This window comes from Orcinus orca, chromosome 21 (genome assembly GCF_937001465.1).
Source record: "Orcinus orca chromosome 21, mOrcOrc1.1, whole genome shotgun sequence".
In the NCBI taxonomy this organism is placed as follows: domain Eukaryota; kingdom Metazoa; phylum Chordata; class Mammalia; order Artiodactyla; family Delphinidae; genus Orcinus; species Orcinus orca.
In genome coordinates, this window is record NC_064579.1 from 15,658,928 (window position 1) to 15,686,584 (window position 27,657).

Genomic DNA, 27,657 nt, shown 5'->3' on the forward strand with positions numbered 1-27,657 from the left:
GAGGCTGGAAGTCCAAAATTAAGGTCTAGGAAAAGTTGGTTTCTTCAGGGGTCTCTCTCCTTGGCTGGTAAATGGTTGTCTTCTTCCTGTGTCTTTACAGGGTCTTCTCCCTGAACCTGTCTGTGCACAGATATCACCTTCTTATAAGGACATCAGTCATACTGGATTAGGGCCTACCCTAATTACCTTATTTTAACTTAATTACCTCTTTAAAGACCTATCTCCAAATACAGTCACATTCTGAGGTACTGTAGGCTAGGACTCTAACATATGAAGTTTTGGGGGACACAATTCAGTCCATAAAAGATAGACTACTTTATATACATGATTTTATTTGATCGTAAAAACCAACCTGTGAGACACTATTTTCATATACATTTTACAGATGAGAAAAGTAAGCAAAGGGATGGTTAATAACTAGCCCAAGTTCACACAGGCAGTAAGTGAAGAAGCTCTCACGTATAAATCCTGACATTCTCACTTCAGTACCCGTGTTATTCACAACCACCCAATATTGTTATTGAGATTAGCTAACCTTCTAGATGAAATCTCTCCTATATGAATTTCTTCAGAATCTCTCCTTTACATCTCAAAAACCTCTCTGTATCTATCAACATTATTTTGAATCATTTTTCTTCTTTCTAAAGTAGAAAGATATTACCTTACTGACAAGACTTTAGCTTTGTGGTACAAATTCCCCTTTTACAGAGCTTCAATCTTTCTTTTTACCAGATTTTCATGGTCTCCTTTTTCCATCACAGTGTTTGATCTAAAGTACTCTCAAAGGTTCTCTTTCCCATTCCATTTACTATCAAATACCTCTTTAAAAATAAGTGATGTCAGCTAGTCAGCTACACCCAACTGAAATAACTTTTTCTTTTCCTTCACCAGTGAAACTCAGATCATTTAACTAATAGCCTTTTTCTCAGCCAGCCCTCATTGGGAGCCATGTACCTAATTCATAAAATTTCCTCTGCACTTACTACTCTGATACAACACTCTTTCTTTTCCTCTGACACCTCTGATGGTTTGCAAAGAGTTTTTACAAGACTTGCTAAAGCCCCTTTGGGTTTAATAGACAAAATATTACATTCATTAAGATTCCTTCCTTCAGTGGAGAGCCAAAATGAAGAGAAGTGAAGATATCTCAAGGACATAAAGTGGTAACAAAAGTCAGTAATTTCTGAAGACGTCCTGGCATCTGTGTTTTGTTAACTAAAAAACAAAAACAATTTGTTTGCTTTTCTAAAGGGAGTCTAAAAATGAAAGTGGGTGTAGGGGGCAGGTAAAAGTTAGGTTGGATTGAATTGTTTTGACTAATGTATATAAGATGCTCCACCAGGTAGGATACTTCTGGGAGAGAGAACCTAGACATGTAACTACCAACAACTACTACAACAACAAACATTGGTGGCTAAAGGGTTGACAAGGGACCTCGGAGAATATGCATATATTGTGAGGGATTTAAATGTGTTAGCTGTGGATTGTAGAATATATCCCATCTTTATCTGTCTCCCTGAAAAATCTTCAATAGTTATATGTTGTTCACTATTGTTTTTTGTGCGAGTAGATCCTTTACGGGTATTCAGAGCTTTTAATTTCTAAGGTGGGAAATGGGATGTAAAAGCCATGATGAGAAGGGGTCAGCTAATATCTAAGTAGTTTAGCATCTTCAAAGAAAGATAAAGTGAAAAAGAAAAATGAACACATAAAATGATTTCTAGTATATTATCCAGTGATGATTAAATGATTAATTGCACTTACTTATATTCAGTAAGTTTGTCTACATAGGAAAATAAAATTGAACTTAATTCTCTAGAAATTTGATATGATTTAAAAGCACCTTTAGATCACACGCACACACATAAAAACACACACATACATACAAACACACACACACACACACTAACTGGTTGGAAGATTAATTATCCAGCTTACCATTTAGGAAAATAGAGATCATGTACTTCTATTTCTCCTTGTTGGTGAACTCAAAAATTATTCAATGGCGAGATACTATACACCACAGAATTCTAAAACTATTCTCTGAAACTGACCAGTCGTATTCATTTTTTCATATAAATACTCCTTTTTTCTTATATTAGTTTTCCTTTTAGAAAACTGTTCCAATTCTGTACCGCCATGCATATAATGCGTAACAGAAGCATCAAAGATGATAATGATGATATTACTTACAATTAATCTCCTAACTAACAAAGGTTCTCAACATAAAAAAAGAAGAGGAAAGGGCACTCTCTGATGTGATCTCTATGCATATTCCAGGGGGAATGCTTATCATACTAGGTCATTAAAGACTTCCATTTTTATTCGGCAGAAGTGCTATTGCAATTTCATATTTAATTTTATTACAACATAATCTTTTGGTACCAGGGAAAAGAAAAGACATACCTAAGTTCACACATAATAAGCAGCATATGGAAATGGTCTCCCTGGCTCCTTTTCCAAGCACACTCTTAGGCCCTATTGCAAAGTAAATTCTTTCTATATCCTTTGTGGGTGGGGTTAAAATTGGAGAGCATATTGAAAGATAAGTGACTGCAGCTATTGGGCATTTCACAACTTCAAGAGGCTACTTTCAGCCTTGACTCTAGACTGAGTCACTGTCTCCTGGAAGATGTCGTAAAAGCGTTCCAAATCAAAGCCTTGGTATATTCAAATGCTTACCTTTCAATCAAGATAGTTGGAATTCTTCAAATTGCTAATTCAAGAGAAATATCCTTAAGTGATTTAATATTGACTTCACACTGAACCGTGTCAGGTTTACTAACAAACACAGATCCATCAATGGGTAGGTGTGTGGTTTTTCTCTCCCCTTCCCTTTATAACCCCACCTTTGTGGCCCAGGTTTTACCTCAAGGACTACCAAAGGAGCTAAGAAATTGCTTTCTTTTTTAGTGGGACCCTGCAAATGGCTCACAAACAGACATTTGGTACGCTGGCAAAATACTGTACTATGAGTGTCCACTAATGATGTCCCATTGTTTTAAAATCTCCTTCTCCGTGTGGAGCTGCAGTAATTGAGAGCTGACACAGGCACAACTCTGGTTCCTCAGGGGCTATACAGTTAATATTCGTCAACTCTGTGCTTTCTCTGTCATTCTGGGTTACTGGAGTGCTTACCACATACTTTGAATCACATAGGGGAATAAAACTACATATTTCATTTGAGCATTATTATTGCCCCCTTTTCCCTGAGTTGATCTGAAGTCTTTCTCAAAAGAAATTTAAAAAAAATCATCTTTGCAAAAGTAACCCGTAGATGTAAGGGCATGTGTTGAGTCAGGGAGCCATTCACTTCCTGAATATATATTGTTTCTTTTGCCAGTAATCTTCAGATGACATGGATAAATCGGGATAAAGCATGAAAACTATTAATACTACAACATACGCAATCAGTTAAATATGTCATAAAAATGACTGGCACTTTTAATTATGTACTTATTATTTTGCCTTAAAATATTTGACCTCTAAAACATATGAGGAAACAAAAGTTTTCCTGGTACCTATGCTAACCAGCTAAATGAAAATTAAAACCCAGCTCTGGGTAAGTCTAAATCTTGGGTCTATAACTGTTAAACAGCTCTGGCTCATAATTGTTTCCTTGCTTTCCAGGGAGATGAGATATACTTATTCTGCTTCCTACCCTTCCTTTGATTCACACTGTATTTTGAGAAATAACCACTGTTACACAACTGACATGTGCTAAAATGAAGCCTATCCTGTGGACCACATTAACCAAGAGATTAGCAACTGATTTAACTGTAAGTTTATGTATTTATAGTAGATCCTCACAAGGGAAGCTTTAACAGCCCCTTGTATACATTGTTCCATTCTATTCTACCTCTCTTCTAAATATATGATATTATAATAATTTCAGATTTTTTAATGGACAAGCATTTACAATTTTTCAAATATTTTAAGCACTTTAGCTTCCCCATAACATTTTATGGGCAATAACTAATAAATATTTACATTAAAAATATTAACATGCTCTTATTTCAAAGATCTGTTAAATGTATCATTTGAGAAAATTATATTAACTTAAATAAATGCTTTTTATAATATTGCCAGAATTGGTCAGCAATAAACCACGTTAGAGCAATATGTGAGCAGATATATAGTTTTCTAAATTGCTTTTCCAAAAGCACGTCTGAAAGGAAAATTAAATGTGGTCTTTGAACATGAATCATTAAATAAATTCAAAGCATTGCAAAAGATATAGAAAGAGTTAATTACATTGGTAAAGCTTAATTAAATGATCTTAGGATAATATCAATATCAACTTCTATTTTAACAGCTCAATTTTTTAAAAAAACTATTTTTCTGAAGCTGTTTCAACTCCTACATACACTTGGTTCAAAATAACTAGTTAAATATTCCCATCTGCTTAGTCTTACACAAACAGAATACAAAAGTATAACTACTTATTGATCTATGATTGCAACAGTATTAAAATCATGACTGGAGTACTGCATTTAGAGGGAAGAACTAGATTTAACTTTATAAACATTCATATATTCTAGAGAAGAAACACGGGCCTAAAGTTTACTCAGCATACTAACAATCTAAACATGCAATTCAAATATACCATCTGTAGTTGTCCTGCTGATCCATTTGTGGGGATATTTAAACACTGACAGCACAGGTGAACAGTCACAGTAGACCTCTTGAATTAAAATATACAAGCCCACGTGCATATGTATGCAGGCGCGTGCGCACGCACACACACACACCAGTGACTGATGTTAGTTTCGCAAAATTATCAAACTTCTAAAACGCAACAATGACTTAGTCTAATTGCTCATGTTGCCTTTTCTTAGACTCACTTGTGTGCATTAAGAGGAAAGTTTAAGCAACTATGATATCCATTTAGTGAACAAGAAAATGTAGAAAAATCAAATCACGCTGCCTGTTTACAGTATAGGACATTCAGGGAAATAAAGAGTAAGCTAGCTAAATTATTCAATTTACTTGAATTTCTGTTTTAATAATATTTTGCCATAAACATATACAGTCTGGATACTCTGATTCATCCTCAGCAAAAATTATAGTCCACAAATTTCAAGTTAGTTAATATGAGTGAAGATATTTACTGACAAAAATACTATTTAACAATGCAAAGCACCAGGAAACCATTATGAAAGCATCATTTGCATGCTTAGAAATTACTTATGTTTAAATCTGTAACAATTTTCCATATGCATCTTTTTTCTTTTAAACATCTTTACTGGATTATAATTGCTTTACAATGTTGTGTTAGTTTCTGCTGTATAACAAAGTGAATCAGCTATATGTACACGTATATCCCCATATCCCCTCCCTCTTGCATCTCCTTCCCACCCTCCCTATCCCAGCCCTCTAGGTGGTCACAAAGCACTGAGCAGATCTCCCTGTGCTATGCAGCTGCTTCCCACTAGCTATCTATTTTACATTTGGTAGTGTATATATGTCAATGCCACTCTCTCACTTCATCCCAGCTTACCATTCCCCCTCCCCATGTCCTCAAGTCCATTCTCTATGTCTGCACCTTTATTCCTGTCCTGCCCCTAGGTTCACCAGAACCATTTTTTTTTCTTTTTTAGATTCCATATATATATGTATGTTAGCATATGGTATTTATCTCTTTCTGCCTTACTTCACTCCGTATGACAGACTCTAGGTCCATCCACCTCACTACAAATAGTGCAATTTTGTTTCTTTTTATGGCTAAGTAATATTCCATTGTACATATATGCCACATCTTCTTTATCGATTCATCTGTCGACGGACACTTAGGTTGTTTCCATGTCCTGGCTATTGCAAATACTGCTGCTTAGATATTGCAGTGAACATTCTGGTACATGACTCTTTTTGAATTCTGGTTTTCTCAGGGTGCACGCCCAGTAATGGGATTGCTGGGTCATACGGTAGTTCTATTTTTAGTTTTTTAAGGAACCTCCATAGTGTTCTCCATAGTGGCTGTATCAATTTACATTCCCATCAACAGTGCAAGAGGGTTCCCTTTTCTCCACACCCTCTCCAGCATTTATTGTTTGTAGATTTTTTGATGATGGTCATTCTGACTGGTATGAGGTGATACCTCATGTAGTTTTCATGTGCATTTCTGTAACAATTAGTGATGTTGAGCATCCTTTCATGTGTTTGTTGGCAATCTGTATAACTTCTTTGGAGAAATGTCTATTTAGGTCTTCTGCCCATTTTTGGATTGGGTTGTTTGTTCTTTTGATATTGAGCTGCATGAGCTGCTTGTATATTTTGGAGATTAATCCTTTGTCAGTTGCTTCATTTGCAAATATTTTCTCCCATTCTGAGGGTAATCTTTCCAACTTGATTATGGTTACCTTTGCTGTGCAAAAGCTTTTAAGTTTCATTAGGTCCCATTTGTTTATTTTTGTTTTTATTTCCATTTCTCTAGGAGGTGGGTCAAAAAGGATCTTGCTGTGATTTATGTTATAGAGTGTTCTATGTTTTCCTCTAAGAGTTTTATTGTGTCTGGCCTTACATTTAGGTCTTTAATCCATTTTCAGTATATTTTTGTATACAGTGTTAGGGAGTGTTCTACATTCTTTTACATGTAGCTGACCAGTTTTCCCAGCACCACTTATTGAAGAGGCTGTGTTTTCTCCATTGTATATTCTTGCCTCCTTTATTAAAGATAAGGTGGCCATATGTGCATGGCTTTATCTCAGGGCTTTCTATCCTGTTCCATTGATCTATATTTCTGTTTTTGTGCCAGTACCATACTGTCTTAATTACTGTAGCTTTGTAGTATAGTCTGAAGCCAAGAAGCCTGATTCCACCAGCTCCATTTTACCTTCTCAAGTTTGCTTTGGTTATTCGGGGTCTTTTGTGTTTCCATACAAATTATGAATTTTTTTGTTCTAGTTCTGTGAAAAACGCCACTGGTAGTTCAACAGGGATGGTACTGAATCTGTAGATTGCTTTGGGTAGTATAGTCATTTTCACAATGTTGATTCTTCCAATCCAAGAACATGGTATACCTTTCCATCTGTTTGTATCATCTCTAATTTCTTTCATCAGTGTTTCATAGCTTTCTGCATACAGGTCATTTGTCTACTTAGGTAGATTTATTCCCAGGTATTTTATTTTTGTTGCAATGGTAAATGGGAGTGTTTCCTTAATTTGCCTTTCAGATTTTTCATCATTAGTGTAGAGGAATGCAAGAGATTTCTGTGCATTAATTTTGTATCCTGCTACTTTACCAAATTCATTGATTAGCTCTAGTAGTTTTGTGGTAGCAGTTTAGTATTCTCTATGTATAGTATCATGTCATCTGCAAAGAGTGACAGTGTTACTCCTTCTTTTCCAATTTGTATTCCTTTTATTTCTTTTTCTTCTCTGATTGCCATGGCTAGGACTTCCAAAACTATGTTGAATAATAGTGGTGGGAGTGGACATCCTTGTCTTGTTCCTGATCTTAGAGGAAATGCTTTCAGTTTTTCACCATGGAGAATGATGTTTGCTGTGGGTTTTTCGTATATGGCCTTTATTATGTTGAGGTAGATTCCCTCTATGCCCACTTTCTGGAGAGTTTTTATCATAAATGGGTGTTGAATTTTGTCACAAGCTTTTTCTGCATATATTGAGATGACCATATGGTTTTTATTCTTCATTTATTTAATATGGTGTATCACATTGATTGATTTGCATATATTAAAGAATCCTTGCATCCCTGGGATAAACCCCACTTGATCATGGTGTATGATCCTTTTATAGTGTTGTTGGATTCTGTTTGCTAGTATTTTGTTGAGGATTTTTGCATCTATATTCATCAGTAATATTGGTCTGTAATTTTCTTTTTTTGTAGTATCTTTGTCTGGTTTTGGTATCAGGGTGATGGTGGCCTCATAGAGTGAGTTTGGGAGTGTTCCTTCCCCTGCAATTTTTTGGAAGAGTTTGAGAAAGATGGGTGTTAACTCTTCTCTAAATGTTTGACAGAATTCACCTGTGAAGCCATGTGGTCCTGGACTTTTCTTTGTTGGAAGATTTTTAATCAGAGGTTCAATTTCATTACTTGTGATTGGTCTGTTCATATTTTCTATTTCTTCCTGGTCCAGTCTTGGAAGATTATACCTTTCTAAGAATTTGTCCATGTTGTCCATTTTATTGGCAGAGTTGCTTGTAGCAGTCTCTTAGGATACTTTGTATTTCTGCCGTGTCTGTTGTAACTTCTCCTTTTTCATTTCTAAATTTAATGATTTAAGTCCTCTCCCTCTTTTTCTTGATGAGTCTGGCTAATGGTTTATCAATTTTGTTTATCTTCTCAAAGAACCAGTTTTTAGTTTTATTGATCTTTGCTATTGTTTTCTATATTTCTATTTCATTTATTTCTGCTCTGATCTTTATGATTTCTTTCCTTCTGCTAACTTTGGGTTTTGCTTGTTCTTCTTTCTCTAGTTCCTTTAGGTGTAAGGTTAGATTGTTTATTTGAGATTTTTCTTGTTTCTTGAGGTAGGACTGTATTGCTATAAACTTCCCTCTTAGAACTGCTTTTGCTGCATCCCATAGATTTTGGGTCATTGTGTTTTCATTGTCATTTGTTTCTATTTTTTTTTTCGATATCCTCTTTGATTTCTTCAGTGATCTCTTGTTTATTTAGTAGCATATTGTTTAGCCTCCAAATGTCTGTATATTTTACATTTGTTTCCTGTAATTGATATCTAGTCTTATAACATTGTGGTCAGAAAAGATACTTGATACGATTTCTTACAGTTACCAAGGCTTGATTTGTGACCCAAGATATGATCTATCCTGGAGGATGTTCCACAAGCACTTGAGAAGAAAGTGTATTCTGTTGTTTTTGGATGGAATGTCCTATAAATATCAATTAAGTCCATCTTGTTTAATGTGTAATTTAAAGCTTGTATTTCCTTATTTATTTTCATTTTACATGTTCTGTCCATTGGTGAAAGTGGGGTGTTAAAGTCCCCTACTATTACTGTGTTACTGTCAATTTCCCCTTCTATGGCTGTTAGCATTTGTCTTATGTATTGAGGTGCTCCTATGTTGGGTGCATAAACATTTACAATTGTTATATCTTCTTCTTGGATTGATCCCTTGATCATTATGTAGTGTCCTTCTTTGTCTCTTGTAATAGTCTTTATTTTAAAGTCTATTTTTTCTGATATGAGATTTGCTACTCCAGCTTTCTTCCGATTTCCATTTGCATGGAAAATCTTTTTCCATCCCCTCACTTTCAGTCTGTATGTGTCCCTAGGTCTGAAGTGGGTCTCTTGTAGACAGTATATATATGGGTCTTGTTTTTGTATCCATTCAGCCAGTCTATGTCTTTTGGTTGGAGCATTTAATTCATTTACAATTAAGGTATTTATCGATATGTATGTTCCTATTACCATTTTCTTAATTGTTTTGGGTTCGTTATTGTAGGTCTTTTCCTTCTCTTGTGTTTTCTGCCTAGAGAAGTTCCTTTAGCATTTGTTATAAAGCTGGTTTGGTGGTGCTGAATTCTCTTAGCTTTTGCTTGTCTTTAAAGCTTTTAATTTCTCCATCAAATCTGAATGAGATCCTTGCTGGGTAGAGTAATCTTGGTTGTAGGTTTTTCCCTTTCATTTCTTTAAATATGTCCTGCCACACCCTTCTGGCATGCAGTTTCTGCTGAAAGATCAGCTGTTATGGGGATTCCCTTGTATGTTATTTGTTGCTTTTCCCTTGCTGCTTTTAATATTTCTTCTTTGTATTTAATTTTTGGTAGTTTGATTAATATGTGTCTTGGTGTGTTTCTCCTTGGATCTATCCTGTATGGGACTCTTTGCACTTCCTGGACTTGATTGACTATTTCCTTTTCCATGTTAGGGAAATTTTCAACTATAATCTCTTCAAATATTTTCTCAGACCCTTTCTTTTTCTCTTCTTCTTCTGGAACCCCTATAATTCGAATGTTGGTGTGTTTAATGTTGTCCCAGAGGTCTCTGAGACTGTCCTCAATTATTTTCATTCTTTTTTCTTTATTCTGCTCTGCAGTAGTTATTTCCACTATTTTATCTTCCAGGTCACTTCTCTGTTCTTCTGCCCCAGTTATTCTGCTACTGATTCCTTCTAGAGAATTTTTAATTTCATTTATTTTGTTGTTCATCGTTGTTTGTTCGCTCTCTCGTTCTCTAGATCCTTGTTAAACGTTTCTTGTATTTTCTCCATTATATTTCCAAGATTTTGGATCACCTTTACTATCATCACTCTGAATTCTTTTTCAGGTAGACTGCCTATTTCTTCCTCATTTGTTAGGTCTGGTGGGTTTTTACCTTGCTCCTTCATCTGCTGCATATTTCTCTGTCTTCTCACTTTGCTTACCTTACTGTGTCTGGGGTCTCCTTTTTGCAGGCTGCAAGTTTGTAGTTCCCATTGTTTCTGGTGTCTGCCCCCAGTGGGTGAGGGTGGTTCAGTGGCTTGTGTAGGCTTCCTGGTGGAAGGGACTGGTGACTGTGTTCTGGTGGGTGGGTCTTGACCTTGTCTTTCTGGGGGTCAGGGCCGCATCTGGTGATGTGATTTGTGGTGTCTGTGAACTTAGTATGATTTTAGGCAGCCTCTGTAATGGGTGAGGTTGTGTTCCTGTCTTGTTATGTGATTGGCATGGGGTGCCCAGCACTGGAGCTTGCTGGCTGTTGGGTGGAGATGGGTCTTAGCATTGAGACAGAGATCTCTGGGAGAGCTCTCGCCAATTGATATTACACTGGGCTGGGAGGTCTCTGGTGGGCCAATGTCCTGAACTCAGCTCTCCCACCTCAGAGGCTCAGGCCTGACAGCAGGGCAGAGCACCAAGACCATATCAGCCACACGTCTCAGAAGAAAAGGGAGAAATAAATAAATAAATAAAAATTATTAAAATAGAAAAAAATAAAAAAACCCAGAAGAGCAACCAAACCAATAAACAAATCCACCAATGATAACAAGCACTAAAACATACACTAAGATAAGCATAAAAATCAGAAACAAATCGGTCGCAGGCAGCAAACCCGAAGTCTACAGTTGCTCCCAAAGTCCACTACCTCAATATTGGGTTGATTCATTGTCTATTCAGGTATTCTACAGATGCAGGGTACATCAAGTTGAATGTGGAGATTTAATCCACTGCTCCTGAGGCTGCTGAGAGAGATTTCCCTTTCTCTTCTTTGTTTCCACAGTTCATGGGTTCAGCTTTGGATTTGGTCCCACCTTTGCGTGTAGGTCACCCTTAGGCATGTATTCCTGCCCAGACAGGGCAGGGTTAAAGCAGCAGCTGAGTAGGGGGCTCTGGCTCACTCATGCCATGGTGTGGGGGGTGGGGGTGGGAGTGGTTAGGTAGTTATAATTGGAATGCAGGGCCAGCCTGTGCTGGCAGAGGCCAGCATGAAGTGAAAACAGCCTGAGGCACACTGTTTGTTCTCCTGGGAAGTTATCCCTGGATCATGGGACCCTGGCAGTGGTGTGTTGCACAGGCTCCCAGGCGTGTAGATAGTGACCTGTGCTTGCATACAGGATTCCTGGTGGCTGCAGCAGCAGCCTTAGCATTTCATGCCCATCTCTGGAGTCTGAGCTGATAGCCAATGAGCACCTATATCTGGAGCTCATCCAGGTGGTGCTCTGCTTTCTGTGGGCAGACAGGGTAGGAATCCCCTCTCCTCACGCACCCTGAAACAATGGTCTCTTGCCTCTTCGGCAGGTCTAGACTTTCCCCGACTCCTTCCTGGTTAGCTGTGGTGCACTAGCCCCCTTCAGGCTGTGTTCACACAGCCAATCCCAGTCCTCTCCCTGGTGTCTGCTCCCAGCCCCAACCTGCCCTGGCGGGTGAGCAGACAAGCCTCTCGGGCTGGTTAGTGCTGGTCGGCACCGATCCTCTGTGCGGGAATCTCTCCGCTTTGCCTTCTGCACCCCTGTTGCCATGCTCTCCTCCATGGCTCTGAAGCTTGCCCCCCGCCCACTCCCCTGTCTCTGCTACTGAAGGGGATTCCTAGTGTGTGGAAACTTTTCCTCCTTCACAGCTCCCTCCCAGAGGTGCAGGTCCTGTCCCTATTCTTTTGTCTTTTTCTTTTGCCCTACACAGGTATGTGGTGATTTTCTTGCCTTTTGGGAAGTCTGAGGTCCTCTGCCAGCATTCAGTAGGTGTTCTGTAGGAGCTGTTCCACACGTAGATGTATTTTTGATGTATTTGTGGGGAGGAGGGTGATCTCCATGTCTTAATCCTCCGCCATCTTGAAGGTCCCCTCCCACCATATGCATCTTTTCCATAAGGTTATTCATACAGTATCAAACCTTAAAAAGTCATCAGCATAATAGAGATTCCATTCAATGAGGTATTGAAATTTAGAGATTTTTTAAAGTAATGGAAATTTAGTTTCAGTAGAATTTTAAACATGGCCTTTCTATTCTCATCTTTGATTCTTCAGAAATTTTATATACAAATTTTTTTCTCTGTCAAAGACTTATTTTAATAAAGTATATGCAGATGGAAAAATTCTACATTCTGATAGACATTTAGAAATCTCTATTAATACAATGATTTCATGTTAGTGATGTGACTACTCATGCATTCTTTTTATGGCAATAGGCAGATGACTAGGACCAGTTATCTCATTAAGCACAGTATTAGAAGTGCCTTAACACCCACCTTCCCCACATCCAAGTATATTTTATCGATATACATTTTTCAAGTTTCACAAAGGGTAAGTAGATTGCTCACTTTTCCTTAAAAATATCTTTTACTTACTATGCTTAAGTTTCATGACATGAATAAAAATTTAAAATAGCTGATAAGCTTAACCAATAATAATAGACAAGTCAAATACTGCATTAGTAGTGAATAACAATACAGTGTTTAGTACTAAATTAAAGTTACTTGGTACCTACATGAAGGCAAAATCAAAATATTCATATTCTCTCATTTAGTCTTTTACTTCCTTCCCTCTTTTAACCGTAGTCTTCATAGGTAAATATAAATGGAATGAATAAGCCTACCTTTCAAATTAAAATTAAGAAGTATAGAAACACTTCTAGCATAAAGGATAGTCAATTTATTACACAGTAAATGGAATGGATATCACACATGCTAAAAAAACACACTCTCACTTATTTCAAAATTTAACAGCATTGTACTGTGAATTCTAACTCCCCAAACATAAACCATTTAAACTTAAAATAGTACACGGAATTTTTGTATATATCAAAGAATAATTTTTTAAAGAAAATCAACTTCCTTTGAAATGAAGACAGGTGAATCCAGACATACTTTTCTCAATATAAGTATCCATCAGTTTACATCCTACACCACTGATTCAAAAGTTCAGCTGTGACTTCACTAGAGAAATCTTCATGAAATGAGTTCAACGATTTGAGGGTTCATACCTCATATAATTTATTCCCTAGAGGGCCAAAGAGTTTTCCTAGAAACAAGTTATGCACTGAATCTGACTGATGCTCATTTTTATTTTTGATATGTCTCTTTTATGAGTGCTGTTTCAATAAGGATAAGACCATATATTTGGTTTCTTTTTGTAGTTTAGGTACTTTCTGCCCAGCTGAAGATACTCCACCTGGGAATTACTTTCTCACTGAGCCACCTTGTTAGGACCTGCGTACCTGAATACAGCCAGAGCTTCTGAGTCCCATGATGAACACTTATCCCCTGTCCCCACGATGTCAGAACCTGGAACTCAGTGAGTGCATCTAGCCACCCTTATACAGCAACTAAAACTTTAAGATTTAAAACTCTAGAGCTATTGGTAGCCTTGGCCATATTTTCTGCAGCCTTCAACAATACAGGTGACAAAGCTAGTACACATGACAAAACAGAGAGAGGCAAACACACACGCGTGCACGCACACACACACACACACATACATAGAGAATTCTAACAATATACTCTATCCCTGAACACGTAATTACTTTTATTCTAATGTAGGTAGAAGTGTGTGATAAATAAGGAGAAAAAATCAATTTTGAATTGTTTTTGAATTAATGTATTCGTTACAAATTTTCTCAATTGAAAAAACAGTAACACATTTTTTGTGTTACTCTTTTTATAACTGAGAAAATTTATAACATATATGTATAACTGATTCAATTTTCTGTATACCTGAAACTAACATTGTAAATCAACTGTATTTCAATTAAATACAATATTTCAATTTCAATTAAATACAATCAACATTGTAAATCAATTATATATTATTAATTAATTTATTTATATTTATATATTATATTTATATATAATATAAAAATTATATATTTCAATTAAAAAACCCATTAAGACTGAATTATCTGCAGTGTTGTTCATGATAGAGGGAGAGGGCACATGACACTTTTTGGATGTTCAAATACTGATATATTATTATTGTGTTTAAAAAGATAGAAACCCATGACAAACACCTTCCAGGACTCTGGTCTCCAAACAGTACATGGCATGGAGGTGTTACATACATTTTTCAAGTGCTTCTCATATCCCCAAGCTCTATGAATAGTGAATCGCATGTATGAAGATCTTCTAATATATCACTGAGCTACAGTCTTTACACATATTACTTCATTTAGTCTCCATAACAGCTTTTTGAGGTAGTAATAATTATCTCCATCTTATAGTTGAAGAATCTGAATTTTAAGTAGAAGGTCCAGCGGCAAAATTCAAACCCTGGTTTAACTGAATTCAATGTCCAAGCTTTTATGTATTGTATTGCACAATCTCAAAATTCTTTATCCCCAGCGGCAATATGGTGGCTTGGACTGGCAAGCAAACAGATTGGGAGGTTCACCTGACTCCTACCATTCAGGCTCTGAAAAATTGGCTAAAAAAGTTTAAGTGGCTGAGTGAGAATTTCAGCTCAGCTATGCCCCAGGCTTATTCATTGTGAAGCATAAGGACTCCTCAGGAAAATATGACTCAGCTTTTTCAATACACTCCTTGGAAATGCATTAAAATGTTTATGCATGATTCTCTATCTGGAAATACGTAAAAGAGACCACCAAAAGAGATCTTTAGCAAAAGCTAAAAGGGGCAAGGGATGCTTCCTCGAGAAAAGGAATAACCTATGAGTAAGAAATCTAAACAAAATTAAGTGACTATTTTAAAGCGGTGCATGTTTAACCCCAGGAATAAAGTCGATTGTGGTATCTATTTATGGTGTGTCGGTGCTGTGTTATGATCCTGACATGCTTTTATTTTATATGATCTTCACAGCAGTTTATGAGGTACGTAGTGTTATTTTACCCATTTTACAAATGATTTAATGGAAGCTGGAGTAGGTTAAATAATGTATCCGAATTCCAGAAAATAAATTTTATGTGTGTATATATATATATATATAAATATATATACCACATTTTACATATAAAAGTGAAAACTTTTGGTAGGATTTCATACACAACAATTAGGCTGACTTCTTTTCATCCAATTTCCATCCAATTTATTATAATATTTCAGGTCATTAAATTAATCTTGTATTTATAATATTAAATTATATTTAATTTGCCAATAAGCCTACACTCTTTAAAACCTAGATTATATTTATCATTACAAAATAAGAAAGCTAAACCTGTCTGATTTAGTATTACTATGTGATTTACTCTATTACCCAACTGATGATGTTAAAACCAAAATGAACCAACCATGCTGCAATCAGGTCAAAATGGTTACAGTGTTCTCTGCCTGATTTCTTCGGCAATAAATGTGGATATGATGAAAATCTTCCAATGGTCCTATATGTTCCTCACTCTAATTTTGTTCCTAGTGAGAGCAGAAAGTTTCATCAAATAAGGAAATTTTTTTAATTGAAATGTTTCTTAAAAAATATTACGTTAACATTGTAATATCACTTCTGCCACTATAATTCCCAACACACTGTTAACCAGCAAGAGAAGTCACTTTTTAAATTGCAAATGGAAATACTCCCAAATTCACTACTACAGCTTCTAGGATGAGCACTCCACTGGTGAGTATATGTGTGTGCGTGTGTGTGTGTGTGTGTGTGCGCGCGCGTGCGTGCATGCGTGTGTATGTGTGTGTGGCTTTTGGTCAAAGTACATCAATGTAATAACAATCAAATAACAAATAACAAATGTAGGGTTCCTATCCGCAGAGAACTATCATGCTGGAAGTGTTTTATTTGGAAAATTCAGTTCTGTGTTACTGCAATACCAAAACTTTTTTGGATGATGATGGCTTTTGTAGGACAGATTTTAAAAGGAATTTGTCCAGGTTCAGATAATTTACTGGGTAAATATCTCTCCCATGCTTAATAGAATTGTCACCATAGCAAAGAAATACACAGAAAAAATAAGTAAAAAAAAGTGTATTTTACAAAATCAGAGGCAAGATTTAGAATGAAAAAACTAAGATTTTATTATCTTTGCCCAAAGTCTGTGATTTGCCTCCACTGGAAGAAAGAATTCTTTAAATATTACCTATACACATTTTTACGGTTAAAATCTCAACATAAGTAACACTATTTAAATCCAAAATGGCAAACTGAATGAAGAACATCATATACAAAAATCCAAGATACACATTGTTTTGTTGAATCAATATATCTGTGAAATCTAAGTATGATAAGTATTATTAAAGTTTATCACTCAAGCTACTTGTTAGAAAGGAAATCAAAATAAATTAGAAAAAAAACAACAAATTGGGAGAATTACATTATGAAGACAGAAAACTTTAAGATTGTTTCTTACTCTCAATAGTTGAAATTATTAATTCAAGTGAATTAAATTGAGTAAATTGATATGTATAATGCCTTTTGACGTATGATTGAAGGAGGACATTTTACATCTGGGAGGAAGAAGGGTAAGCAGAGATAAGATAATAAAATAAGATAATTAAATAAGATTAAATCATTAAATAAGATAAACTAAAAAGACTGCTTTCTTGTTTCCTGTCCTGAGAAAGCAGTGCTACTTTTAGGCCCAGGTGAAAAAGTAATTTTTAATATTGTGATGTCATCGAAAAGTTTTCACATATTAAAAATCCACAGAAATGTTTATTTTAATGGAGAGAGAATACAAAAAAATACCTTTAGAATCTAGTGGAGTAGGAGAGCTGATTAAGATTTACTTTGCTGGAGCAAACAGAGGACAATTTTCCTCCCATTTCTCCCTCAATAGGTAGAAATGTAAGATCTTTCTCTCTAAGGAACTAGGGAGAGAGCTGTCTTTATTTCTCACTCTTATTATTATGGGAGATCTCAGACATTCATTTTCTTGCCATTGTAGAATATTTATCAACGTAGCTTTCAAGAATCTTATTTTTTTAAGACTTTAAAACACATTAAACAAGAAAGAAGACAGGGATTTAGTGATGCCATGATGCAACGTGAGTAAAAGCTCATCTGATTATACACTAGAATACTGAAAGCACCGTAAAAGATTCTATCTCCAGGCAACACCTTTAATCAAGTTAGCTACATTTATTTAAATCAAGAAGAATCACTTCCATACAAAGTAAAACAGCCTTGCAAAATGTGTATTACTATAAGTGCCTATTCAAGTTCACGGTTTGTTAACTGAATTCTTTTCTCTTTGCCTCCCTTTGTATGAATAGAACAGATTATGTCTAATTGAAAACTGCAGTCAGAAAGTAATCAAGCTGACATGGTTAATAGCTGGAGTTTCTACTGAAGCATGATCACAAACTAAATTAATATGACATTTCTTTACTAAATATGAAATCTGCTATTGTTATCAAATGTGCAATTCTCCTTTTTAAATTGGACATAAAAGTAAGAAAAATTAATAGATTCTAAGATATTTTTCTTGGTGTGAGCCTATCTTTAAGTAAATACATTTTCAACATATTGTTCTTAATATCTTTGTATACCTTGTTTAAAATCATCAATAAAAAGTGTGAGCAGATGAGTGATAGAGAGGGATACGTTTTCTCTCTCCAGGTAGTTTGGTGAATTTTCACATGACATGTATTTTATAAAGAAAATTTAAAAGTCGGTTACTTCCTAAAGTAGCACTATGCAGTTAAAAGAATGGAATCAGTAGTAGGATTCATTAGAAAAAACATTTACTAGTCCATCTACCAGTGGGATCTGGAGTATTTTTGACATCTATATTCTGGTAAAAAGTAAAGCCAATTATTTATTATATATTGAACATAATGGTAATAAAATCATAAAGACCACAATAAGCACTGTAATCTAACTGATATAAAAATCACACATAACATTTACACAGTACATATGTTAGGATCTAGACTATTTCGTTTCCCTTAGTTACAGAGATGGACAGTTTGGTCTACAGTTAGTTCCTCAATTCCCATCCCCCACCTCCCCCTTTCCCACTTAATAGTAGCTGTGCAGTTTGGGAAGGTCTGATCCACTTGAGGAGTTCAGGTGTAGTATTGCCTGAGAAGAGGCACTGGTTCTGAGGTGGGCCAAGCATTTAAAATCTTAGGGGATTTTAGGATATGGTGGAACGGTTGTCAGTGTTTTGCTACAAGGAGAGGAGCCAAAGTAAAAAAAATAAAATAAAATAAAAAATTCAAACACAAAGAATAAAAACAAGGTAAAGAGATTTACTATATATTGTTTGTGAGAGACACTGCAGTAGCTTTCAAGAAAACTTGTTTTCAAATATGCATACACTACGTACATTGTACACTGCGTACATTGTTTTTATTTCCTCACTTTCGAGGAATCTCAAGGCCCTCACTCCTTACTATATCATTTTAAAATAAGTCAGATTCCTGGAATATGATGCTCCACTCCCTTAGTCCACTCCCTGGTCTGGCTGATAAAATTACAGAATATCAGAATGAGTCCACAGTTAGTGGAGCACCAGAATGGGATGTGCCGTTTGTATGGCTTCCTTCTTCTCATGATCCAAAGTGAAAACGTAGAGAGGACTCATTGTCTGAGTGGTCTCTCTTTCTCTCTCTTGCCCCTGAGTGAGAGCTAAGCCTGGCTTTATGGTTCCAGATGGAGAGGTTCAAGGCAGACAACTTGTACCAGCTGCAATGGGGCGATCACTTCCCCTGGTATGTGTGCTGCTCTGGCACAGGAAGGCATACACGTGAGTGCACTGTCCTTGCATACAAATGGGCTGCTCTAAGGCTGGTTATCTTCAAAACAGAAATAGATGAAGCAGACCTTATCTACACTTTCCATTCAGGATGACCTAACATAGGGGAAACGTTTTTTTTTTCTGAGATCAGCTCATGTCAGTAGAGTTCTGTATTAAATTTTGAAGCCACAGTTCTAGCTAATATAACTGACATTCTGTCCTTGATTATATCTTAGGGGCCTCAAAGAGAGAAAGAAGCAGTTCTGGCCAATAGCTAAATCTGATTACCCTTATATCGCCTTGACAAATATATGACTTTAAGAAGACCCTCATGTACTTCTAATATTTGAAACAACAGGTCCCAATGAGGGCTGCAGTGGTTACCCCATGTAGAATTACAACCTTCCCCTTCTCACCACTGTCATTACTGATTGTTTTAACCTGCTCCACACTTTTTTTTCATAACAGATACCACAATTAACATTATATATATATATAATGCTATATAATATATATTGCTTATTTTTTTAATCTCTCCTTCCATTAAATCTAAGTTCCATGAGGGGGAGTTCTTTGTTTTATTTACAGATGCACTCTAGAAATCTAGAATAATGTCTGGCCCGTTATAGGTGCCCAATAAATACTTGTAGAAAGAATTATTAGTCAAGAGTTTTTCAGCTACAGTTCTTCAATTGCCGAATACTCAAAGATTGCATTTAAGAAATTTACATTTATAAACCTTAATATTATGTTGGATCTCAAAATGAGTTTTAATGTTTCTATGTCTTATTCACAATTCAAAGTACATTTGAGAATATATTTCCTGCATTTTTTGTTTGGTCTTGTCTCACTTGTACCATTGACTCATTTTTTTTCAAAATCTTTCTTTGGATGGATTCAGTATAATAGAATTCAAACTGTTGTTTGAACTGATTAAAAAAAAAACTAGGTTGCTGTTCATTTGTGGCTATGGTTTTGGTGATCTCTACTGTGTATTTATTTTCACATTAAACTGCACTTCCTATTTGTTGTTATTGAAAACATTAGCAAACAAACTGACTTGGGGGCATAAATCCAAATGAACAATTAAGTAGCTCTACTGATTGGCTTTTTTAAGTGTTCCCTACTTTTTTCATAAAACTCTTGGGAAGGTTCACATGTCTCCTCACAAGCAGGAAGTGCAAAGGAGCAATATTTTATAACTGTCTGTGAGAGTCTTCTTGTTATACGCTCTTAACAGCAATTTTTAAGCCCTCAATTTTAAGAGTAATGACTCTTGATAAGCCCTTATTTGTAAGTGATAGGACCATGCAGGAAAATATATACAAAGGAATAATTTAGTATTGAATGAGGTTCACATAAACTTCTACATCAGGTCCATGACCTCTGTTAGTAAAATTCATCTCCAATATAGCTCTGCCAAGGGCCCTGACTACACATAACTGGGATGAATGCTTTACAAACAAAATTACAGATGCAGTCTGTGTCCTCTACAGACATGGAAAACAGGTACTCTGCAGTGTATAGGGCATAAATAAGAGAGAAAAAAGGAGATGAACATTACACTGGGGGCAAATTCAGGATAATTCCATTTTAGTGCATTAAGACCAAGCTCAAGATAATCACATAAATGTGTAGGTCAAGGAAAATCATCACATAAATTCTAAGATAATTTTACTAAGAAGAGTTAAACTCTGACCTAACTATTCAGAAAGGAGTTTCTCATGGTCATATTTTAGTAACTATTTATCTGTGGAGACTGGCATCACTGTGAGAGACATACAGGCTGGACTAAGTTGTGATAGGCATGCAAGATTCTATTAGAAATTATTGTAGTGGAAGAGCCAACTTTCAGAGGCCTTCCATATGCTGCTTTCTCCTTTCTCACAATACTACCTATGTCTCTACTCTAGTCATTTGTCTAATTCATTTTCTTTATTCTCAGAGCTGTCTTCATTGTCTACATATGCAAGGTGATCAGTAAATGATGATGGAAAGAATTATCCTTTGTGTCCAAAAATAATAAACCTTTGACTCAGATGGGTGAAAACATAACTAATATACTTTTTCAACATTCAGGAGATGTATCTGGAATTGTTCTGATGTTAATACTATTTCATGAAATCTCACAAGTTGTAAAAAGCTGAGAATAAAGAGTATCACACTGGTTAAGTATAACACTCCAACAAAATGTTGCTATTACAAACTTGTAAAATTGCAGAATAGTTACTTTATCTGTTTGAGATAATGGAATTATTTCTGGAAATATCCACATGTCCCAAGCACATCTAAGTCTTTTTCTCCTTCTGCACTTAACTCACCAACCAATTCATTATGTCATCTGCTTTTTCAACTATAGTTCTTTCTATCCAGGTGCCACCATTTTTTAAGGCTACTTCCAGGGCTGCCTGGCTTTCTGAAAGAGAGGTATGGATGGAACCAGTATAGACATTCTTTCTTCTTCTCACTTATACCTGAGGGTTCATGGAATATATATCTCAGAGTAGTCTGGACTCTTGCAATATAAATCTTTTCTTTAAAATTAAACAGTCATTGCCTGTTACATAAAAATGTGGCAGAAATAACTTTCCAGACCAACCTCTGTTTTGAGTACAATAGAGAGAATGAAGTATACTTTTGGTTCCATAACAAAACTAACCAGCTAAAACAACTGCATGTCAAAACATAATCAGAACCTAAAAATAAATATCATTTTGTTAATAAACCTTAAGATCCCTAGCAAACGGTCACAGATTTGATTTTACTATTATTTTATGAACATATGTGCCCATTTATAAGGATCTACCAACTGAGTGGTAACTGTAATATGGAAATCACAATTTAGTAAGCAAATACAACTAAAACTTTCCATACTAATTGCTTTAAACGTGTTAAATTTGATTTAAGTGTGAAGATGCTTTAAAAGTGTCGATTCTCCCGGTAACTCTAGGAATGTTCTCTTTCTATGGAGTATATAGAAATATTTCTATATATCCCATTATGCCCACTTCCAGTAACTTTGTTATTGTTTTCACACAACAGTTTTATATATTGTCTTAAATTCTTCAATTTATTATAGTACAGGTGTTCCAAATTGAATTGTTTTTAAACATATGGAATGCCCAGCTGATTTTTCACATTAGGAGTAATAAGAAACTACTAGGATTCTTCATTACTAACAAGAGTCTAAATACAATGATAACAAAATTTCATAAGTCAATTATATGTTCCATTTAAAGATTTTAGAATTTTAAAATCCAGTAGCTTTAATTTTTTTCTACATTATTGTTTACTGTAGCTACTTTTTTTTACTTATATGGCTGATAAAGTGTAACTGTGTTTATTTCTCTCCCTATGCACATATTCGGATATGCTAACTTTACAGAAGCATATACAGTCATTCACCTGGCTTACAAAAGCTTGTATGTAGAATATGTGCCAACGTCTTGTAATAAGTTCTTCCTGTACGGTGTGGTGCTTAAGCGAGTGACACCCATGGGGGTTAGTCTCAGGAATCCTTTGGCAGTCCTCACAGCTTCCTCCCTGCACTTTGGGATTGCCCATATTCTTCAACTCCATTGTAAGTGCTGAAATTCCTTTTTCAGTCAAGTCAGCTTCTTGTCTGATCACTTTATAGGTTTTAGCATTCTCCCCTCTCTTCAATAATTTCCTAACATAAGACAATTACTGCTAAGGACAGAAGCCACAGACAAATATTCTCAAGTGGTATCCAGTTAGAAGTTTAATCATTCCTGAGAAATCTAGGATACCAATCAAAGTGTGAAATTTCATATTAAAAATTCAGTGCCTTGGACATTGTGCAATGCTGCAGTAAACTCTGCCTTACACATTAAAATATGTGATAGGTGCACAGGCAAATAATATTTCAGATAACTAACCTAAACATTAAATAATTTATTTATCATTTCTTTATTTTCTTAGAAAAAATTTTTACAGTTGAAATGCAATTAGTATTTTTAAAAATTAAAGTACACCTCTTTGGGGAATATTATGCATCTGTTAGAAGACTGTATACTTACATATACTGACAACCAAAATGCTGCCCAAAAAAGTATACTATAATCACATTCACATAAAAAAATACATAGATCTATTTCCGTGTGTGTGTATGTAAAACTCTATTTGTAAATGAACAGTAAGTGTTCTGGAAGGATTTCATACCTGAGAAACCAGGTTGCCTCCAGGAAGAAAACTGGAGACAAGTGAAAAGTAAACTATTTTTTTCTGATTGTTTGAACCCTTACCAAAAAAAGAAAAAAAGTAAAAAAGAACTTAGAAAAAATTCTATTTTATTTTTCTGTTTGAGGTTGTTTTCTGAAGCTTAGGTTCTTAAAGCTTCATTTCCCTTTGGAGTCAGTCTCAAGACAACCAGAGTATATTTTATATTTTAGTACAGTTTTGGAAACAAAGTTTATCCCACAAAATATCAAATGATCTTTAACTAAAAGTCCAGACTATGCTCTTCCACATGACATGGAGTAAACAGCCTCTAAGGACTTCTTGCTTAAGAAGGTAACAGGTAAGCTGTTAACATTCTGGGAGAGTCCGGAACGTTAACTGGACTTGATTACCTTGTGTATCAAAGTGACAGATCTACAGCCACTGTGACAGTATTTCAGCCCACAAGCATCCATGGCCAATTAATCCCTTACGAATCGGACCAGTTGTGACAGCTTTGGAAGTGTGTCAACTCTCCTTCATAAAGGACACCACAGTATTTAAACTCACATTAGTGAAAGTCCACAAAGACGTCTTAATACAACTGCTTCAGGGCTATTTTAAAAGGCAGAAAGGTTAGAACTCCACAATGAGGGCCAGGTCCCAGGATCAAAAGAGCAAAGCAGTCATGAAGACTTGACTCTGGGACAAATCTCCTTTTTATTTAAAAACTTGTAATTAGAAACAGTTTTCTAAGAAAATCATTAGCTCTTGAGTGGCGTTTTAAAGTCTGCAGTAGAGTTTCAAGTATATTTTCATTGCACAATGCATCGAGTTTAACTTCTCTTTTCATGACAAGCACAACTGCTCTCAAATTGAGGGGGAGATGTATAGTTTTGTGTTTCAAGATTTCAGACCCCATATGCAAACAATTCATCCTTATGCCCAGAAACAGTGATATTACTTGTGGCTTTGTTAGCTTCACCGAATAACCAGAGCATGATAGGAATAAGGTAATCCCTGCATATTCATTTATACTCAGTAAGTAAATAAAGGAGGAAATCACTAAATAATACTATTTGATAAATAATTCAAAGACACTGTCAATTAACAACACGATGGAAGAACTGCTGTTTGATAAAGACTTGTGGGGATTTAACTTGTGTTAATCAATGAAAATCATGAAAATATCTGTCCTTCTTTTAAAACTAGATTGGGGGAAAGTATATATCTTCAGACGCATTTGCTGGCCTTAATAATGTATGCACTAGAATACAAACATCATTTAACAAAAAATGTTAGGAGTGGATCTCATAACCAGAGAATGACATGTAACCCTCATTTAACCTGTTTGTAGTGTGCGACTGGCAAATTATTTTTATAGCTTAAAGTTAAACAATAAATATTTACCTGTGGGACTAATTCAAATTTCAATAAAATTTGTAAACACTTCCTATATTCTGTGGGGATAGTGGATACAGTACTAGTTATATATATCCTCTAAAAACACATCCAACCAACAGTTACTGAGTGTATTGCCTTACAGGAATCATCTCTAATGTTGCAATATTTGGGACTTATTTATACTACAAAGCTCATTCACTGTTCATCTGAAATTCAAGTTTAACTGAGGGTTCTGTATTCTTATTTGCTAAATCTGGCAACCTGAGTCATCTTAGTGAATTCAAAAAAGCATAGAAACTCAGGGTATATTTGGAGGACTTTTAGTTCAAAGTTTTTCTTAAACTTTTAAATGTCAAATGTAGGTTATAAGAAGTAAGGGGGATGGTGAAGATAAGTTGCAGGAAGATCCAATCATTAATATAAAGCTATTATTTTCACAGAGTAATGCCCTAATCATCAATTTTTATCCATTTATGTAATTAGTATAATTAAAGATAATTATTCTGTCACAGTGCTTTCATGGTCTTCATTAATTCAAATATATAATTGCATTTGGTCAGCTGGAAAAGGGAGATTTAAGAATTCACACACAGGGACTTCCCTGGTGGCGCAGTGGTTAAGAATCCGCCTGCCAGTGTAGGGGACACGGGTTCGATCCCTGATCCGGGAAGATCCCACATGCTGCAGAGCAACTAAGCCTGTGCTCTAGAGCCCGAGAGCCACAAATACTGAACCCACACGCTGCAACGACTGAGCCTGCACTTTGGAGCCTGACAGCCACAACTACTGAAGCCTACACGCCTAGAGCTCGTGCTCCACAGCAAAAGAAGCCACCGCAATGAGAAGCCCACACACCGCAACAAAGAGTAGCCCCCCGCTCGCGGCAACTAGAGAAAGCCCACACGAAGCAATGAAGACCCAATGCAGCCAAAATTAATTAATTAATTTAAAAAAAAAAAAGAATTCACACACAAAAAATTACTCTAACAAAGCCAATTCCTAAAAGTTTATTTGTGATGGCCGTAAATATTATATTGAATTGCTCCCAGTTGATATATCATATTGATATTTAAAGTAACACTGATATGCTCACTAAGGACACTTAAACGTTTACTAAACTCTATAAAACAAACCTTATTGTGTTGGGAAAAAAAAGCTCTTCTTCCACAACACCCACAAGTTGTTATTATATCCTGCTTTGATCTACGACTCTTGAATGAATTGTAGATGTTTCTCATCTAAACACATTTACAACTCTAGGGCTAAAATGTCCATCAGTGGGTTGCCCTGAAGAGACCACCTTTCCAGCTGCATAGAGCCCAGAACTGCACCAATTTCTCTAAGAAGCTGTGAGAGGAGGTTCATGCCAGCACATTTTCAATAGACTGAACTACATAATGGAAAGTTTTCCTCAGGTGAAAGCTGATGATGTTGGTGAATGTCAAATAGATGTGGATGTCACAATGACATGAAATTTTGAAAGCCTTGTTTTGCAGCACCGAACCGTTCTATTTATGCTAGAGATTGCAGAGATATATTTACATCCTGGATATTGAGTTCTTTTGATTATTGAAAACATCTGGGATTAAATCCTGGCATTGAGATTTATTAAACATGGGATGAGTCATAAATGTATCTCTATGAGCCTCTCTTTCCTCACCTGTAAATTAGACACATGATGACCAATCCCATCACATACATGATCTAAATATGTCATTCTTGCCTATATGTAATATATACAAGTAATTACTTTTAGTGATAGGTCATTTTCAAGTCATGACAAACTGGTAATACAGAGAGGGAAATATTGGAAGACAATTCTCTATGGATCCCTTTCATTTCTGCTCATTTTGTGGGCATAAACACTGATGTCCTCTCTTGAAGATTAAGTATTTAAAGACATTTGTATATCAGTCAACCCTGGAAGATAGAGATAGTGTCTCCCTCCCCTCTGGGGCAGGATTTTTTTTACTGTCCAGTATAATAAAGAAATAATTCCCTCTGGGACATATGCAGCTTGCTATCTCTTCTAGAGGATCATCGAATTTCTTAAACTCAAGATCCCTTGACTGTAATGAAAATCCATCAGTCCTCCTCCTGGGGCTGCTTCCCTATGGCCCCCACGGGACTTGGGAGGCACAGGGAATGGATGTGAACATAAAGGTCATGCTGCTTGCTGTTTGCCAGTCATAAAGCACTTTGTCTCCAACCCAGGAGTCTTGATCTTCTACCATCATGTATGAAACTGTGGCAGGCCAACATGTTTGCTTGCAAGAAGGCAAAGTCTCAGACTTTTTACGATTTTTGGCAAGGTACAACCATGATACCTTGAATATAGTGATAGGAAGTATTGTCAGAGCTTATCAATGTATTCCAAGGGGTGTTAAATCCTTTTTTCTAATTAGAGTAAATAGTTTAAAAGAGAGTCCTCTTTAGAGGTCAGTTGTGTAATTTCTTTGGGTCAATACCTATAACCTAAAAAGCTCCACATCAACACCCACATCAAGACTAAATCACATCTACTGAATCTCCAGGTTTCTTGCTTATAGATCAGTGTTACACAACATACAAGTGTGTAAGCTCCATGAGGGAAGGTGTTTTATCTGCTTTCCTCCTTTCCAGGGCCTAGAGCAGTGCCAGGCACAGAATAGACAAATTATGAATCTTTGCTGATAGAACAGAGTAGTATGATTCAATAGAGTAATATATCATAAACCAATGTATCTGATTTGAACTACTGTCCAGAAGCAAAATGAATTTTTTGCCTCTTTTATCTTCCCAAATTATCATAATATTTTGATTCAGATCACAGCTAAGAGTATATATTTGAAAATAAGTACTTTGAATCATCTAATTATACAATGCAACTTCCCATTTTTAAAAGAATAGCAATTTTTAAAAAATTATATTGACCAGAAAGCAGTAAAATCTCACAGAGGAGGGCTGTATAAAATGAGTAGTAAAGAGCACAGGATCAGATACTTACAGTGCTATTTGATAGAAAGTCATTTAACTTCACCATGCCTCAGTTTCCTCATATGTAAA

At 35.8% G+C, this 27,657-nt stretch overlaps 1 long non-coding RNA gene across 1 annotated transcript; it reads right to left on the minus strand.

Annotated features, from left to right (window-relative positions):
* LOC125962828 (uncharacterized) lies at positions 1–27,657 on the minus strand. Its single transcript, XR_007474592.1, has 4 exons — positions 27,599–27,657; positions 23,622–23,745; positions 15,631–15,748; positions 1–120 (listed from the first exon to the last, which is right to left on the minus strand). It is a non-coding gene; the product is annotated as an uncharacterized LOC125962828 (long non-coding RNA).